At 49.3% G+C, this 18,302-nt stretch overlaps 1 protein-coding gene and 1 long non-coding RNA gene across 4 annotated transcripts in view; one reads left to right on the top strand and one right to left on the bottom strand.

The window, feature by feature from the left end:
• THSD4 (thrombospondin type 1 domain containing 4) overlaps positions 1–11,926 on the bottom strand; it is a 676,260-nt gene extending 664,334 nt beyond the window's left edge. Inside the window, exon 1 of one of the 3 annotated variants that reach the window (XM_086322751.1) lies at positions 11,791–11,926. The gene's annotated coding sequence lies outside the window, so the exon portion shown is untranslated. Of the gene's footprint in view, positions 1–10,213; positions 10,477–11,790 lie in introns of those variants that run through there. The other 2 variants (XM_086322752.1, XM_086322753.1) reach the window with 2 other exon arrangements.
• Positions 10,413–15,663, top strand: LOC147365230 (uncharacterized). Its single transcript, XR_015135300.1, has 2 exons — positions 10,413–10,731; positions 15,140–15,663. It is a non-coding gene; the product is annotated as an uncharacterized LOC147365230 (long non-coding RNA).
• The last annotated feature ends 2,639 nt before the right edge of the window (positions 15,664–18,302 follow it).

Below are 18,302 nucleotides of genomic sequence, written 5' to 3' on the forward strand. Positions count from 1 at the left end.
TTAAAAGTACACTGCAACCATTGAAAAACATTATAGTTTGGAAGAACATTGAATATTTAGTACACAAGGAAAATGTTTATGATGTATTATTAAGTGAAAGGAGGAGTGAACAAAACAATATGTTTAGTGTAATACCAATTTTATAAACTCTGTGTGTGTGTGTGTGTGTGTGTGTGTGGAGAGAGAGAGAGACAGAGAGACTAGGAAGATACACATTCAAAATACTGGTCATTATTGGTTGGGGAATTATGGGTGATTTTTTCCTGTGTGTATATTTTCTGTATTTCCTAAGTTCTCTGTAATAAATATACCTTACCTACATAATCAGAAAAAAATAAAGTGTTATATCTAGTAACAGTTCCCTGGGGGTTCCCCAGGGAACCCCTACTGGTCATTATTGGTTGGGGAATTATGGGTGATTTTTTTCTGTGTGTGTATTTTCTGTATTTCCTAAGTATTTCTGTATTTCCTCTGTATTTCCTAAGGGGCTTCCCTGGTGGTTAGTGGTAAAGAAGCTGCCTGCCAATGTAGGAAACAGGGGTTGGATCCCTGGTCCAGGAAGATCCCACATGCCTCGGGGCAACTAATCCCATGGGCCTCAACTACTGATGCCTATGAACTCTAGGGCCAGGTGCCACAACAACTGAGCTCATGTGTTGCAACTATTTGCAACTATTGAAGCCCATGAGCCTATAGCCCATGATCTGTGAGAAGAAGCCACCGCAGTGAGAAGTCCGTGTACTGCAGCAGGAAAAGAGCCCCCACCCCTGCAACTAGAGAAAAGCCCACACAGCAATGAACACCCAGCACAGCCTAAATAAATAAAATTATTTTTATAAAGCAAATCAGCAGTGCCATCGTCAGTGCTTGACACTGGGGTCCAGTTCAGTTCAGTTCAGTTCAGTCGCTCAGTCGTGTCCAACTCTTTGCAACCCCATGAATTGAAGCATGCCAGGCCTCCCTGCCCATCACCAACTCCCAGAGTTCACTCAAACTCACGTCCATCGAGTTGGTGATGCCATCCAGCCATCTCATCCTCTGTCGTCCCCTTCTCCTCCTGCCCCCAATCCCTCCCAACATCAGAGTCTTTTCCAATGAGTCAACTCTTTCCTGAGGTGGCCAAAGTACTGGAATTTCAGCTTTAGCATCATTCCTTCCAAAGAACACCCAGGGCTGATCTCCTTTAGAATGGACTGGTTTGATCTCCTTGCAGTCCAAGGGACTCTCAAGAGTCTTCTCCAACACCACAGTTCAGAAGCATCAATTCTTCGGCGTTCAGCCTTCTTCACAGTCCAACTCTCACATCCATACATGACCACTGGAAAAACCATAGCCTTGACTAGATGGACCTTTGTTGGCAAAGTCATGTCTCTGCTTTTCAATATGCTATCTAGGTTGGTCCACCTGGAGTTAAAAGTAATCCAGCAGACTACAGCAGGGGCTAAAATGTCTCCACAGCACCAACATCAGGCAGACTGTGGTAAAGATAGCTCCAGAACCCTCTAGCCCACCTCTCCGAGGCAGGGGTCCATGGCACGCCCATGGCTACTTCGGGGTGCATCTCAGTAAGTTTGGCCAAAGACACAAGCCAAGGGCAGCATGAGTGCCTGGAGCAGGGAAGCTGGGCATCCCTGCATTTCCCAGACATGGGAACCCAGCCAAGCACTGACCCGCCTCCACCCCCCACTCTGTTCCTTCACACCTGCCCACAGTAAAAAATGAGCACCGCTTTGTGCTACACCTGCAATTGTAACCCCACCTCTTCTCTAAGCAAAATACCCTTACTTTTTATTTTAAGTGGGTCACACAGCAATAAAAAGGAATGGAGCACTGATACAGGCTTCAACACGGACAAACCCTGAAAACAGTCTTAGGGAAAGAAAGCAGTCACAGAAGACTGGGTTGGCCAAAAGGTTCCTCCACGTTTTTCCATAAGAGGGGATGGGAAAACCCAAACAAACTTTCTGGCCAACCCAATATAAGATTCCATTTATATAAAATGTCCAGAATCCATGGAGACAGAAGGTAGATTCATGGTTTCCACAGGCTGGGAAAGGAAGGAGTGGGAAGTGACTTCTAATGAGTATGGACTTTCTTTGAGAGGTGCTGAAAATATTCTGGAATTAGATCGTGGTGATGGTGGCACAACTCTGTGAATAAACTAACGATCACTGAACGTGTACTTTAAAATGGTGGATTTTACAGTACGGGAACTATATCTCAATGTTTAAAATTTTCAAGTGGGTTACAATTAGGCTTTCAAGTGGCTATACTTATATTTCTCAGCAGGTTATAATTACAGTGAGGTACTACCTGGCCCATTGGTTCTCCCCAGAGCTCATATTCTGGAGTCAGATGAGTTGGAATTCAAATATCATTCTGACGTTCATTTGTTGCATGAGCCCCTGTAATTTCCTTAATCTCTCTGAGCCTCAGTTTGCTAGGCTATCGAACAAGAAGAATAACATCTAGCTCATGTGGACTGTTGAGAGGATTAAATAAGTGCACGCAGGTAAATCCCTGACACGGAGATCCATAAACAGCAGTTCCTTCTCCCTTAGCTGGCCAGAAGATCCTTTAAACTTCAAGCAGAATAAAACCCTGGGCCTTGACTAAAACATCACCAAAGTCAAGCAGGACCTGAGTACGTGTCCGTTCTGGAGAAGACACTAAACGGAGCTAGAGGCGAGGATGCCAGTGTATACTCCGTAATAAGACTTCAAAACTTGAAGACACAGCTCCACCCTCAAGGCTCACCTACTGGGTTGGCAAAAAAGTTTGTTGGGTTTTCCTGTAAAATGCTATGGAAAAACCCAAACAAACTTTTTGGCCAACCCAATATTGTTGTTTTTTAGTAGTTAAGTCGTGTCTGACTTTTTGCCAACCCAATATAACCAGCAATAAATTCTCCCCCGCCAAAGGCTTCATGTCCACTGTCGGGTTGGACCCTCTCAACCTTAGATAAGCATTGCTATTCTTAGCATCAATCAAGGATGGGGTGACAGGAGCTCAGAGAAACCAGAAAATGGGCAGAGCTGTGATTTGCACCCAGATTAGACTGTCTCCACAGGTCCTAACTTTGCTTCCAAGGCAGCTTTTGTCTCTACTCTCAGCCAGTTTTCTCTGGGCTACAGGTGACAGCAAGGCGGCAGTGGGCAGCGCTGGTGTGGAAGGGCCGTGCCACCAGAGGATTGGGCAGGAGTCACCACCCGGTCCAGCAGCTCTGGCCGCTGAGCACGGAGGTGGGGCGGGGGCAGGGAGTAGAATGAAAGGGCGGCTGGAGGCCAGGGAGCCAGCGGCAAAGGGAGGGGGCACCAGAATTCAAGGCATGTGAGGGTCAGAGGTCAAGCAAGTGAGATCCATCACCCTAAGCGAATCTGAGAAGTGTGGAAGAGAAGCTGCTTACATCCTTCCCAGAAAGGCGAGAAAAAAGTGATGGGTAACCTTCACATGGCACGTCCACGTGCCTGAGACTGCTGTAAGCTTTCTACATTCTCGTGAATCTCACCCATGTATGGACTTCTCTGGTGGTTCAGACAGTAAAGAATCCGCCTGCAATGCGGGAGACCTGGGTTCCATCCCTGGGTTGGGAAGATCCCCTGGAGGAAGGCATGGCAACCCACTCCAGTATTCCTGCCTGGAGAATCCCCATGGACAGAGGAGCCTGGCAGGCTACAATCCACGGGGTCCCACAGAGTCGGACACGACTGAGTGACTAAGCCCACAGCACAATCTTCACATGGCAGGTCCGCATGCCTAAGACTGCTGAAAGCTTTCTACATCCCCACGAATCTCACCCATGTTATGTATTATTATGATGCCCATTTTACAGCCCTACAGCACAAGAGGTTAAGGTTCAGGGCTCCCCAGCATGGCAGAGCCAAGGAACTCAGGGAGCTGGTTCCCACCCTCAGAGCCCCAGTGCTCCTTGCTGACCTGAGGAAGGAGGTGGGCCCACCGCCAACGACCAGACTCTCTCCTCCATCCTCCTCAAAACAACAGGAGATCAGGGACACTGCATTACAGAAGGAAAGGTCTGCTTGGCAACTACAAATTTGTAACGTGCTGATATGATTGAAAGGTTTCTGAGAAGGAAGCAGGTAGAGCAGCCTCCCTGCAGTCCACATACTCCATTTTCATAAGAAATTAATCTGAGCCTCCGAGAAAAATGGTTAAGTCAAAGCCGTCGCTTGTCACACCCTGCCCCCCTCCTGCCAGAGTCATGTGGCCACATCCCTGCCGTAAATCAAAGGCCAGGCTCCCCTTTCATCAGATGCCTACAGATAATTCCCCTGAGATTTCCCTGCTGGGGCTCAGAGGGCCACAGCGCAAAGGGTTAACATCTCATTTCCTCTCATCTTTCAAGCCTTAATCCCCATCCTGAGCTGGGTGCATTCCAAGCCCACCTGGAGCAGGTCATGACGAGCCCCAGCCCACGACTGGCCCTTCATTTCCCCTGGCAGGAGATTAGATGGGGCGCCCATTAATCACTCATTACTTGGGTCCTCGCTGCTGGCCAGCCCTCGGGCAGTCGGCCAGCTGGCTGGGAGGATTGCCCAGCCCAGGTCGTGGGCTGCTCGGTGCCACCCTTCTGGGACAACCGCCTTGTAAGCCGGCTTTCTGGACCACACCCGGGAGTAGAGGGGCTAAGGTAGAAGGCTGCCAGGGTACCGCTCAGTGATCCGCTTAAGCAAGGCTCATAGGAAAAGACAGAAAACACAGTATGTTCAGGGAAGCGTTAGTCACTCAGTCGTGTCTGACTCTTTCTGACCCTTGGACTGTAGCCCGCCAGGCTCCTCTGTCCATGGGATTCTCCAGACAAGAATACTGGAGTGGGTTGCCATTTCCTTCTCCAATGTTCAGGGAAAGATTAGGGGAAAAGAAAGAGAGATAAGCAGAAAGAGAGCACTCTCTCGGGACGAGTAACCAGCGATAAAGAAAACTGCTGCCTACCTTCCTCTTCTTAGAGGAAACCAAAGGGAAAATGGGAGGAGGGAAATGGAGAGGGGAGGGGATGCTGAATGGATAATTAATTCCTTATCATGTCCATCACCATCATCATTATTATTACTGCACAGCTGGGGGTGTTCATTTCCTGGATTTGAATATAAAGTTGTGATATTTAGCCCTTTAAACACAAACCCCCTGGACCTGAGGGGTCTGAGATTACATACTTTTTCTAGCGCACATACGTCCTGTCCCGCATGCTCAGTCATGTACAACTTTTTGTGACCCCATGGACTATAGGTCGCCAGGCTCCTCTGTCCATGGGATTTTCCCAGGCAAGAATACTGGAGTGGGTTGCCATTTTCTTCTCCAAGGGCTATTCCCAACCCAGGAACCGAACCCAAGTCTCTGGCATTTCCTGTATTGGCAGGCAGATTCTTTCTGAGCACCAACTGCCTGCCAAGCACTGACAGTTTCAGAGCAGTTAAACAGGATGAGAAGCGACACTGGGCACCCACTGGGGGCTGGACTTCTGCTGAATGCCCTGTGTGCCTGTGCACCCGACCCCACACCCACCCTCTGGGTTGTGGCCATCCATCGTTACCGACAGACGACTGGAGGGCTGAGGGCACAAAACGAAGGCCTGTAGAATGAAGGAGAGGGGTCAGTGAGCAGACTCCACTCGGGTAAGGAAGAGGTTTGACTCACCACGCCCAGAGAGAGGGAGGGAGTGACTGGCCAGCATGCTCAGCTCTATTTGGGGAGTCCCAGTCCACTGTGATTCCAGGCAACTTGGGGCTGCAAACCAATCCCCTCTGGTCCTTCTCCCTCGGCACTTGCTCTGGCCCAGAAATAGTCAGAGTGAGCCATCATGATGGACGCTAGGCTCACCTGCAGAGAAGGCAATGGCAACCCACTCCAGTACTCTTGCCTGGAAAATCCCATGAATGGAGGAGCCTGGTAGGCTGCAGTCCATGGGGTCACACAGAGTCGGACACGACTGAGGTGACAGCAGCAGCAGCAGGCTCACCTGCCTTTATGGGGACGGGTAGGGAGCATGCTTTCAGGACTAAACTGAAGACCCCTTTGACCAAAAGAGGGCTCACTCCTTAAAGTCAAGGTCAAGGCCTGTTAAAAAGGACCATCCTATGTGGGATCCTGAGGCTTATTCGCCCACCCACCTGTCATTAGAACCTCCTTTGTAAAGGCAGCCTAGGGCAGTGATCCTTAAACCTGAGTGTGCAGAATTACCTAAGGCCACCTTTACAATGCCCATCCCAGGCCCTGCCTCCATTCTGGAATCTGAGTTTTTCCCACCAGATCTTAATTCTGATTCAGGTGTTCTGAAAACAACCCTTTCAGGGAACAGTGATATAGCAGGAGGAGCACCAGACTGAGAAAGCTAGGTTCTAAGACTTAGATTCAAAACCTGAGTTGTTGACCTCAGGAAAGGAAGCGGAGTTTCCTCAAGTGTGGGTGATACTGCTGCTGTCCCAGGTTGCTGGGGGGACGAAAGCATCAGGCCCAGCACACACAGGCTCATTAAACTTGACCTGAATGAGTTCATCAGGCCAGCAAGCCTCCAGAAACTGGAGAAGTCAGTTTTGACGGGTTGGGGAAAGAAGAGAAGGCAAATCAGACCCAAAGATGAGAAGTAGGCCTGCATCAGTTGCACAGGTCAGGCAGAGAGGGGTGAAGAGGGGGGATCCTGAAATAAGGCAAGTGTCAGCAATGCAATCTAAAGGCACAGCCTCACACTGCAGCTCCCGTCCCGGTGCCGGTCTGCACCATACGTTATCTACCAGCACAACACGTCTCATCCATTATCTTCAAAGAGAAGCCAGTTAATAAACATATATGTAAATAAATATCACAACTCTGCAGACACACAAAAAGAAAGATCAAAGGTGGGGAAAGTGGAGAGAAGAAGAGAGAGGAGGGAAAAGTAGGATGGAAGGTCAAAGCGAGTCACATTCTCAAGTTCGCTAGTGCTGGCAGTGTGCTGGGACTGTGTCCCACAGCCTGGGAGAGGTCCTCAGAGCAGGAGCTGCTCTGGAGAAACTTCGAGGTGGCTGAGGAGATGAGGCATGTCCATTAGAACATGTCTAGGCTGAATACAGAGTCAGTGCAAAGAGTGTAAAGGAATACCTAAGACAGGCTGGGATCCACTTCCTGGAGAAATTTAGCCCAGCAGAGAGGAAATCTGAATTTCTGAGCTAGGGTTAGGAGGCATATGCTGCTGTTGCTGCTGCTACTAAGTCACTTCAGTCGTGTCCGACTCTGTGCGACCCCATAGACCGCAGCCCACCAGGCTCCATCATCCCTGGGATTCTCCAGGCAAGAATACTGGAGTGGGTTGCCATTTCCTTCTCCAATGCATGAAAGAGAAAAGTGAAAGTGAAGTCGCTCAGTCGTGTCCGACTCTTAGCAACCCCATGGACTGCAGCCTACCAGGCTCCTCTGTCCATGGATTTTCCAGGCAAGAGTACTGGAGTGGGGTGCCATTGCCTTCTCCGAGGAGGCATATAAGACCACAATAAAAAGACCAGGTAAATGGAATGAAGGACTTCAGGCAGGAAAGAGTTGAGCTGCTCTTGGATCAAAAATGTAGACTCAAATTAAGGCAGAAGTCCCTGGGTCAGGAAGATCCCCTGGAGAAGGGAATGCTACCCACCCCAGTATTCTCGCCTGGAGAATTCCATGAACAGAGGATACAGCCTATGTGTTGCAAAGATGCGACTGAGAGACTAACACTTTGAAATCCCTAGATGAAGAATGGCCATGACACCACCACGTCCATACCAGTGCTTTCACACTGGATCTTTGCTCAAACTCTTCCCTCTGCCTGGCATGCTTTCCCTCCTTTCAGTCTTTCCCATCTCCTTGAACTGCTCCCCATGTTTCAAAGCCCAGGTGAAATTTCCCCAGCTCTTCTCATACAGGAAAATACTTCTCCCTCATCTGTGTCTCCTTTATGTCTTGCACACCCCAATGATTAACTTTGGTTTGTGATTCTCTCTTTACATCTCTCTCTTGGGTGGCTGTATATTATCTGTTGGCCTGTTAACAATTCAAGGGCAAGGATATTGTCTTGTTATTAATTTAAGCCCCAGCACATAGTAACAGTCCCTGGCACACAGCAGATGCCCAAAAATATTGGCTGGAGAAGATTTAAAGTGAAGTGAATATTGGGAAGCCATTGTGATTTCTTGAAAGGAGTGATGTGGCGAAATCAGAATTTGAGAAATATTAATCTGTCAGCATGAAAGATGATGGATTAAAATGAAGAAAGGGACTCGTGGCCGGGAGTCAAGAGGGGAGACTATTACTGCAATGTGGACATGGTTTAAAGAGGAGGCAGAGGGAACAGACAGGAAAATTATTTCCTGGGATATCACAAAAGAATGTGGAAGGGACTTGGTAATGAATTACCTACAAGTGAGGGGGATGGAATGGGGAGTCTGGTGCTCTCAAAAATAGAGACTCCCAGCCAACTTGGAAAAAGGTGGTACTATGGAGAGAAATGTGGGGGGATGGGCAATCAATATCCAGGCACTCTTTAGGATAATGTGATTACAATCACAGTAAGCACTTCTGGGTCAAAAACAACAACAACAACCCTTCAAGTCAAAATATCCAATCCTGATCTTATTCCCAAACTTTAGCTGTATTTTATTTTTACTTAACAATGAACTGGAACCACTTCTTCATGGGAGACTGAAATGAAGATAAGACCAACCTGGCACCCTGATGGGTGCTGGGCACGGAGATCACACAAGTTCAGCTGACTAGCTTTGCCCACAAGAGGCCACACCAGCTGCTTGTCCAGTGGGGGCTCCAGTATCCTGATCACCCAAACTCACTTCCGGGACCTCTGGGAAATCCCTGTTCCAGCCCTGCATAAGTTTATAGGAAAGTCCCAGGACTCCCATTAGCTTCCTTACATTAATTTCAGGGCTAGATTTTGTTTTCCAAGTAATTCAACCATGGTGCTAACAGAAATCAATAGGAATTGAGTAGCGCTGTATTTAAATCACCTGTTAAAAATGTTTTCTTCTTTGTATTTTGAGACTCAATAAAATCCTTTTAAGCTCAATCACTTCATCACTTTTATCAATGACGTAGAAGACATGAGCACGTTATACAAATTTTAAGATTTTAACATTTAGACTATGTGGTGCCTGGGTGCCTTCGGCTGTGAAAGGACAGTTGGACAAGATGATTCGTTAGCCCTCTCTTGGGTCTCTATTTCTCTTATTCTAAATTCCAACAGGCATCCCATGATCTCTTTGGCTACCCAGGTCCGAGGCTTCAGATTCGCTAACTGCCTGCCAAGGGACAAAGGGCTGCGTGATGGGGGTCACAAAGGAGACCGGAAGAGGCGCGAGCACGCACATTCAACAGGCTGTACTGGAGGCACCCCGGCGCGGGGCTGAGTGGGGACTGCTTAAGGAGATCCCAGACCCCACACATTCCAGATGCTAAGTGGGCTCGAGAACGACCTGAAAGCTTCTTCCCAAGTTAGGACTGATGTTATTTCAAAGAAAAACCAAACAACAAACCCCCAGTAACTTCGCGATCGCTAAAGTTCCAGTGCGGGCTAGCTCCGTGAAAGCTAATCCTACACGCGCGCCCAGGGACCGCAGGTACTTGGGCTGCACTCGAGGAAGTGTCCAGAGTTGGCGGAAGCAACCCATCCACTCCGGCTCCCCGTGGCGCTGGGTTGCAGCGGTTTAGATCAGACACATACACAGATCTGAGGCTTTCTAGAAAACGGTGTGGCCGAGGCCCCAGGATGGGGCTCGACGCGCGCCAACCAAGGCTCCATCAGTTCTCCCGCCCCGGCAAGGAGGTTGGCCAGGCTGCGGTTAGGGCTCGCGGGCTGGGTGTGCACTCACCGGTTCCCATCTACCCCGACCCAGAGAGCTGGGGGCCCAACTCCGGGCCGACCAAGGTTGACCGTCCCTAGAGTTTCCGAGTGGGAGGGTGGAGGGGTGAGTGCTGGCGCCCGGACAGAGCAAATCCCCCAGAAAGCGAAGAGGGGAGAAGGAGGCGCAGCCGTCGGGACGGACCAGACGCGCGCTGGCTTCCCCTGCCTGGTTCGGGAGCAGCCCCCCGGCGCCCCTGACACACCCACTGAGCCCGCCGCCCGCGCCAGCCCTCCTGGCCGTCCAGAGGGGGACCGAGAGGCGGGCAGCGGCCGGGCCGGATCCGGGCCCCCGGGGCAGGGCGGAAGGGGGCGCGCGACGCGGGCGGCTCTGCTCACCTGGCGGTCCGAGTCCCGGTGCGGCCAGTGGCCGCCTTGCCTGGCCCCCGCGTGGTTCCCGGCGCCGGGCAGCCCCGAGCCCGCCGCATGGACGGCTGCCGCCGCCGCCCCGCGCCCGTCCTGCAAGGCTCCCGCTGCGCCGGGGTTCCGCGTCCGGCTGCGCGGGCGGCCAGCGGCTGGGGCGCGCGCGGAGAGCTCTGGCTCCGAGTTTGCGATCAGGAGAGCCGGGATACGCGCTCCCTCCGTCCTTCCCTCCCTCCCCCACTTACGGCCTCCTGCTGTCATCTGGAGTCGCTCCTGCCGCCCCCTGGCGGCCTCCTCAGGAAGCACCGGCCCTCAACCCACCCGCACGTCCCAGAGGGTCCCCTTACGAGTGCCGCTGATCCCTGTGTACCCAGAGAACATCATTCCCTAGGAGGACAGTCTAGATCGAAGAAACCAGGGAGGAGCGTGGCGAGAGGGGAAGGAAGAGTGGCCCGGGCTCGCCAAGTAAGAGGAAAAAGGGGTGAGACCAGGAGGTGAGTAAGCTAGAGACAGATGGTGGGAGGCTTTGAACTTCGAGCTAATCATATTTATCCTGAGGTTTGTGAGAGCCCCTGAAGGGGCGAGGCACAGGAGGGATGCGGGCATCTTTGCGTTTCAGAACAACCATTCTGGCTGCAACAGGGTGAGGCTGAGGCTGAAGGAGGGAGCCAGCAAGGAAACTTGATGTAAACAAGAGGAGAGAATGCAGTGACTCTAAGACAGGAAAGGGGACCCCTAGTCTAAAGGGCATATGTAGTCACACGTGAGCACTCACACACAAGAAAAGCCTCACTGGCTCCTTCTGAAGGCAAGGGACAACGGACAACAGCCCTCCGAATTCTAACTAGGATTGGGCAGCTTGAGGGAGCGAGAAAACACGCTTCCGACAGCCAGAGACATCTGGTACTTTTCTGGTCTTAGGGTAATACTGTTTCCCCACCCCTCGCCACACACACACACAAACCCCACATACACACACAGGGGGAAAAAAATCCTGCTGCAAAGCAATAATAACCAAAATCAAAGTTTGATTCATATGTCTGAGCCCTTCTTTTTACTCATTGGCAAATATCATCCCAAAGAGGTCATGACCAAAGTTACCTATATAGCTAATGGCAGCAAAATGAGTAGAGCCGTTTCTTGGGTTCCTAATGCAGTGCTACGTTCCTTAAATTCAAATGAAGCCCTTTAGAGCTAGTGAGGTAGGAAAGAGTGACTGGGAGAAAATGCCCCACCTCTACCAGAAGGTGTAAAGTGAAAGTGAAAAGTGAAGTCGCTCAGTCGTGCGACCCCATGGACTGTATAGCCTATCAGGCTCCTCCATCCATGGGATTTTCCAGGCAAGGGTGCTGGAGTGGATTGCCATTTCCTTCTCCAGGGGATCTTCCCCACCCAGGAATCGAACTTCCTGACCCAGGAATCGAACCCAGGTATCCCTCATTGCAGGCAGAGGCTTTATCGTCTGAGCCACCAGGGAAGCCCCAAAAGGGTGTGTTGCCTCCTCGTCGGGGAATCGAACCTCGGTCTCCCGCGTGACAGGCGGGGATACTCACCACTACATTAACGAGGACGGCAGGAGGAGGTGGAGGTGACCTTAAAAATTGAAAGAGATTGTCCAGATACTGGTAGTCTGACTAAATGAGTCGGCCTGTTTGTTGGTGACTGCGTCGGAAGCCCGCCTGCAGGAGCTGTTTTGAGAGCGCAGGTGCAGGGGCGGGACAATGAGGTGGCAGCAGAACGGGAGCTCCCTGCCCCGGAGCCAGGTCGAACAGCGCGGGGGGTGGCGTGTGGGAGCAGTTAGGAGAGCAGCAGGGCGGGTAGCCCCCAGAGGAAAAACACACACAAAAGAGAGTGACAACCCCGAGATTAGGACAAAGAAAAGGCTCTGGCTTTGAGTGCCGACTACTGGCCTGGAGCCTGGGCGGAACCCGTTCTCCCTGATTCAACTTGGTCCAAATGGGGTGAAATAATTCCACTTCGGTCAAACAGATTTTGATTGGACCAGGTGGCTCCTGGTGCAAGTGTCATGAGTCCCTTCAAAATCAAAGTGTTAGTCCCTCAGTTGTGTCCCACTCTTTCTGACTCCATGGCTGTCGCCCACTAGGCTCCTCTGTCCACAGAATTCTCCAGGCAAGAATACTGGAGTGGGTTGCCATTTCCTTCTCCAGGGGATCTTCCCGACCCAGGGATCGCACTTGGTCTTCAGCATTGCACGCAGATTCTCTACTGTTTGAGTCACCAGGGAAGCCCCACGAGTCCCTTGGGTCCAGATTAAGTGGCTCTAACAGCTCTGATCAGTTTAAACCATTTAAAATGAGAGAGAAATTATGGAACACTGGGATATACTGAATGCCAATGCACTGGACACTTAAAATGGGGAAAATGGTCAATTTTATGTCATGTATATTTTACCACAGTTTTTTTTTAAAAAGAGGAAACCTAATAAAACTTGTTCAAATTGGATTGATTTATTAACTCATTGAAGAGATATATACAGAGTGCTCAGTAAGGTCTTGGTACTGAGAGGGAAAGACGAAATGAAGAAAACATTTGAGTCCAAAGAAGCTCCAGAAGCTTCAAGTCAGGCAAGAAAGGTACAAAACAAAAAATCATACTGGTCAGTGGTGGGTATAATTGGGACATCTGTAGAACTCATGGGAGGGGATCGGAAATCTGGAATGTTCTGCCTGAGCTGAGTCTACAGGATAGGGGAAGTTCATCAGGCAGAGCACAGTATGAGCAGGGCTTAGGAGCCAAGGATATGGGGGTTTTTTTAAACTAATTTTAGACATACAGACAAGTCGCAAAAATAGTACAAAGAATTCCCTCCTATTCCCACCCTTCTTCCCTTGATGTGAGCAGCTTACATAACCAGAGAGCAATTATTATTGACCTAACTTGATCCAAGTGACCTAGGCTGGCTTTCCAGAACTGATTTTGAACCACTTCAAACTTGTTCAGAGTTGTGACCATATTCTGCTAACATGTCCCAGAGTGTTCTCTTAAAGTCAAGACTATACTGTGAAATCCAGTCTCATTTTAAACAGAGTTGTTTACATTATGTATATCAGAAGAGAATATTAATTAACTATACAAAACCAGCAAGTTTTCTATCTTTCAGTCCTGTTGCATTTCTACTTTATCCGTGTGTGTGTGTGTGTGTGTGTGTGTGTGTGTGTGTGTGTATACACTCACATGAATCAGATTGGCAGGATTTTGTCCTCATGAATGAGATAAACGGATTTCCCAGGTGGCGCTAGTGGTAAAGAACCTGTCTGCCAATGCAGGAAATGTAGAAAACACAGGTTAGGTCCCTGGTCAAGAAGATCCCCTGGAGGAGGGCATGGCAGCCCACTCCAGTATTCTTGCCTGGTGAATCTTATGGACAGAGGAGCCTGGCAAGCTATGGTCCATGGGGTCACAAAGACTTGGACATGACTGAAGCAACTTAGCAAATGCACGTATGAGATAAACAACTAACCCTCAGCAGCAGAGAGGGCCAAGTAGAATGGGTGCCTCAGAACCCAATCAAAGACTACCTCATAGCCCTGGCATCTCCCTGGTATGTCAGTGTCTTCTAAACACAGCATCTTGGAAGGCAGCTGTCGAATACCCTCGTGCATAGCTGCAGAACGAGGTACTCACGACTCATAAAATAGCCCATACTGTTGTTGGACACGTTCTGTTACAAAGCCTCTTTTCACTGTTAACTGAAACCTTTTCCCTGTGACTACTGCCCACTGGCCTTAGAAGTGGCTCCTAGAATAAGAAACAAAATTCAACCCCTCTGTCAGCTCCGTGTACACAAGGCAGCCCTGGTTTCCACCTTCTTCCCAGTACAGTGTTTGTCGCTCATTCGTGTCCAACTCTTGGTGACCCCATGGACTGTAGATTGCCAGGACACTCTGCCCATGGTATTTCCCAGGCAAGAATACTGTAGTGTGGAGCCATTCTCTTCTCCAGGGGAATCTTCCTGACCCAGGGATCAAACTCGGATCTCCTGCATTGCAGGCAGATTCTTTACTATCGGAGCCACCAGGGAAGCTTAGTATAATTATGGATTGTTAATGCCCCCTTCACTCCCTTGTCCAAGTTGCTGGTCATCCTGCACAAGATGGCCAACCATCTTGCTTCTTTAAGTCTGTTGTCTGCCTCCATTCCTTCTGGGGGTCCTCAGCCTGGAGCACAGTGTCAGCACCAGTGAAGGCTCCCAAATGTTGGAGGACCAATGGTGTACTGCTGAGAGCGGCTTCCTGGGATTTCAGAGCATATGGGACTGGAATAAGAGCCAAGTATGAACAGACTGCAGGAAGACAGCTTGGGACAACCAGACCTTTGTGGGGGAACATATGAGTAACACAGCTTCTGCACTTCACTCACAAGCACTTGACCAGGAATCCTTTTACTAGCAGAATATTTCTTGGGGCTAGTGTTCCAAAAATTACACTTTGAAAAAATACTGCTCTCTACTCTTGACAAACACTAGTGTTTTCATCTTAATGGCATTTCGGGGGTTGTGTCCCAGCGGGGAAGAAAAGCCCTCCATTATCCCTACTTTGTTAACATTTGGAGGTGGAAGGGAAGCAGACTTTCAGTCAAACCCCTAATTTCAGGCTCCAGTGAGGTACTTTTAGGATCCATCACAAGGCTTGCAAAATTGTCCTTTTCATTTTCTTGGTTGTAAACTTTTGTAGACTGTAAAGTCAAGACAAGCTTGTGCCCAGTGAATAATAAGGAAATAAGGAAAGCGTGATTTAAGCAAAACAATGCGACACGACACAGCCCCTTGCGAATGGGTAAACATGTAGTTTTAAGCTGCTTCTAAGTACCTTGGGTGAGTGTTAAGAAGCCTTCTCTCCCCTGCTTGCCTCCTCAACTTACTTCTTTCTCTTCCTCCTCTAGGGCATCTGGGACAAAGACCTAAAAATCGAGTTCCTCCTGAGGGCCTGCCTGGGGCTGCCCCCACGTGACCTGTGGTCTACAACCACACGAGAAGAACTTCAGCCTCAAGCTCAGAGGACAGGAGCAAAAGGACTTCTCAGTGGAACATGGGTTTCCAATGAAGTGTTGGGGAGTCTTCAGGCTGTGTTCAATTTGTCTAATTCCTCTTTCCTCTCTTGCCTCATGGCCAGAAAGAGGAGATAGGAAGCCTGAAGAGTTACCTGGTACAAGACAACTTCTGGAATCCCAAATATTCCAATTATTCCTCTTTTTCCTCTTTGAAAGCAGTAATACTCTCAGCTAAGGAGCATCACTCAGGCTGAAGTGGCTTCTCTCCAGGAGTAGCAACCCTGAGCAAGGTGGAGGGTGGACAGCACAGCCTCTTGATCCACAGGCTCCCTTTCTCTTTCTGGCAATGATTAACCAGACAGAGACAATTGATGGCGATGGAAGAAGTCCATATGCAAATGAATGCTCCTCTCACACGTGATTGGTCATTGTCTCATTCATCCATCCAACCTGTATTTATTAAAGCCAACTAGGAATGACTGGAGAAGGCAATGGCACCCAACTCCAGTACTCTTGCCTGGAAAATCCCATGGATGGAGGAGCCTGGTAGGCTGCAGTCCATGGGGTCGCTGAGGGTCGGACACCACTGAGCGACTTCACTTTCACTTTTCACTTTCATGCATTGGAGAAGGAAATGGCAACCCACTCCAGCGTTCTTGCCTGGAGAATCCCAGGGACAGGGGAGCCTGGTGGGCTGCCGTCTATGGGGTCACACAGAGTCGGACACGACTGAAGTGACTTAGCAGTAGCAGCAGGAATGACTGAAGGGAGGAGGAGAAACGTTAACTGAAGTCAGAAGAGGACAGTGTGGGGAAGATCGTCCTAGACAGAAGGAAACATACTTGCAAAGATCCCTAAGGGAAACATGGCCCACCTGGGGATCATAAAGAAGGGCAGTGTAGCCAGGGCTCAGGGAGAGAAAGCAGGGAAGTGGTCAGCAGGCGGGTTTGGCTGTGCGAGCCTTCCAGGCAGGGTTAATGAGCTTCTGACCACCACAAAGGCACAGGCAAGTCCAATCAGAACAGACATGAGCTACAGGCTGGAGCAAGGGTTTAGGGCCCCCCACTGCCTTAGATGCTGAATAAGGGATCCCAGAGGGGAAGTGGGGGCAGCTCAAAATAGTGGCTGTTCATCAACCAATACCAAAACGTATCATCCCATAATCGACAGGGAAAGCCATCGTGTGCAAATCAGTTAAAAGTCAGTGATGCTTACCATATGTAAAATAGATGACCAATGGGAATTTGCTGTGTGACTCAGGGAACTCAAACTGGGGCTCTGTGACAACCTAGAGATGTGGGATTGGGTGGGAGGAGGGAGGGAGGTTCAAGAAGGAGGGGACATATATATACCTATGGCTGTATACTTATGGCTGATGTGTGGCAGAAACCAACACAATTTGTAGAGCAATTATCCTCTCATAAAAAATAAATATTTTTTTTTAAAAAGTGAGTTATGCTTATGGTCTTTTCTGTGAGCTGGGTTATCTTCAAATGAACAAGAGGAAGCCTCTGAGGGAGTTTAAGCAGGGGCTGACCTGACCAGATCTGTGTTCATCCAAATGGAGAGGGGGAAAAAAATCCCTTCAGTTAATTAAAAAAGAAAAAAAGGTACTATAAAACATCATTCCACGACTTTTTTGTAAAGCAAAAATAAATGCAAAATAAATCCATCCCTCTAAAGGAATGCCCTGTGTTTGCCTTCCCTGCTTCCTGGGAAACTCTCCTAATAAGGTCTTGGCCTTCACTCACTGCCCATGCTGCCCTCGTGACCGGCACCGTGTGTCTCCAAGGCGGCCACGGGGTCAGAGGTCTCAGCATACGGAGCAGTGTCGCTGTTTGAGGCTAATCAGCTTACACGGTGCCTGAAATAGCTGTCACCTTAGCCTCACTGGCAAGTTTCCCTCTTTTATCAAACTGGCTTTTTGTTGAACAAATTGATTTTTACAAAGTCTCAGAGATACCACATGTCCAGTTCAACACTAGCCAGATACACCTTGTACACAAACCCAGGCACTACAGATCACAAAGTCAAATGGTCTACAGGTTCATTGTTCTACTTTGCCCGTCACCTTCGTCCTGCCCCTGGTGTCAATACCTAAAGACCTACTGCATGCTGATTGTGACATCTTGTCAGTCTTTGCTGCCAAGACGTTGACATTCCTCTTTACTGTTTTCTGTTTCATACTCTCTGCATGATGGTGGCATCTTCTCCTTGTGAGAAGCAGTTAGCAAAGCATAGAAATGCAGTTGCCCCCAACTCCCATACCAGCGTGATTTGTTGGCCATGTCAATGTGGAAATCACCAACCTCGGACCTGCAGTCCCCTCATTGAGAAAATAGGAAGAACATATTTATACCTGTTGGAATAAAACAGTCTCATACCAAGCCCCTCCCAGCCCTCCAATCTGTGATTCTCTCAGAAACCCTGCAATAGGGAAATTCTGTGGCTCATTTTGGATCCATCTGGGAAAAGATGGCACACACAGAGAAGTATGTGACATCTTTTCAAAAAAGTTCAAGCTGCATTTGAAATGGCTTCTTTCTTTCCTATAATGTAGAGAATTACCACACAACTTTAGTACCAAGTTATGGCTTCAGTAGAAAACTCCCCACAGCCTGTGTCTTGAGTCTTCAAGGCTCACTGACATAGCCGCTGTGTTCATTTATTTGGGAGGGATGAGAGAAGGAAGGCCTGCCGGTTGTGTGAGCCCTGGAATGGCTCCAGTGTTCCCCTTGAAGCAGCTGTTGGTCCACAGGCCAGAGGATCCATGGCTGGCTTCTCCCTAAGGTCACCTTTCCCTATTTCAAACCACAGAGTTCTGGAGGTGGAAGAGAGCACTTCCTCTGATGCAGGCAAGTGAGTGGCAAACAGTCATTCTGCAAGTATGCATGTATCTGGTCAAGACCAAGAATAACTACCATGGAGGCCAGGACTTGAGCTCTTTCAGGGAGCCCCTCCACTGTCTTGCCCCTCCTAAGCCCATGCATGGAGAAAGCTGGGGTCTCATGCTGTCAGAAACAGCTATCAAAGCCACTAAAAATATCTTGAGTGT

This window comes from Bos grunniens, chromosome 10 (assembly GCF_055505025.1).
Source record: "Bos grunniens cultivar Pamir isolate PY7600 chromosome 10, Bosgru_T2T1.0, whole genome shotgun sequence".
Lineage (NCBI taxonomy): Eukaryota > Metazoa > Chordata > Mammalia > Artiodactyla > Bovidae > Bos > Bos grunniens.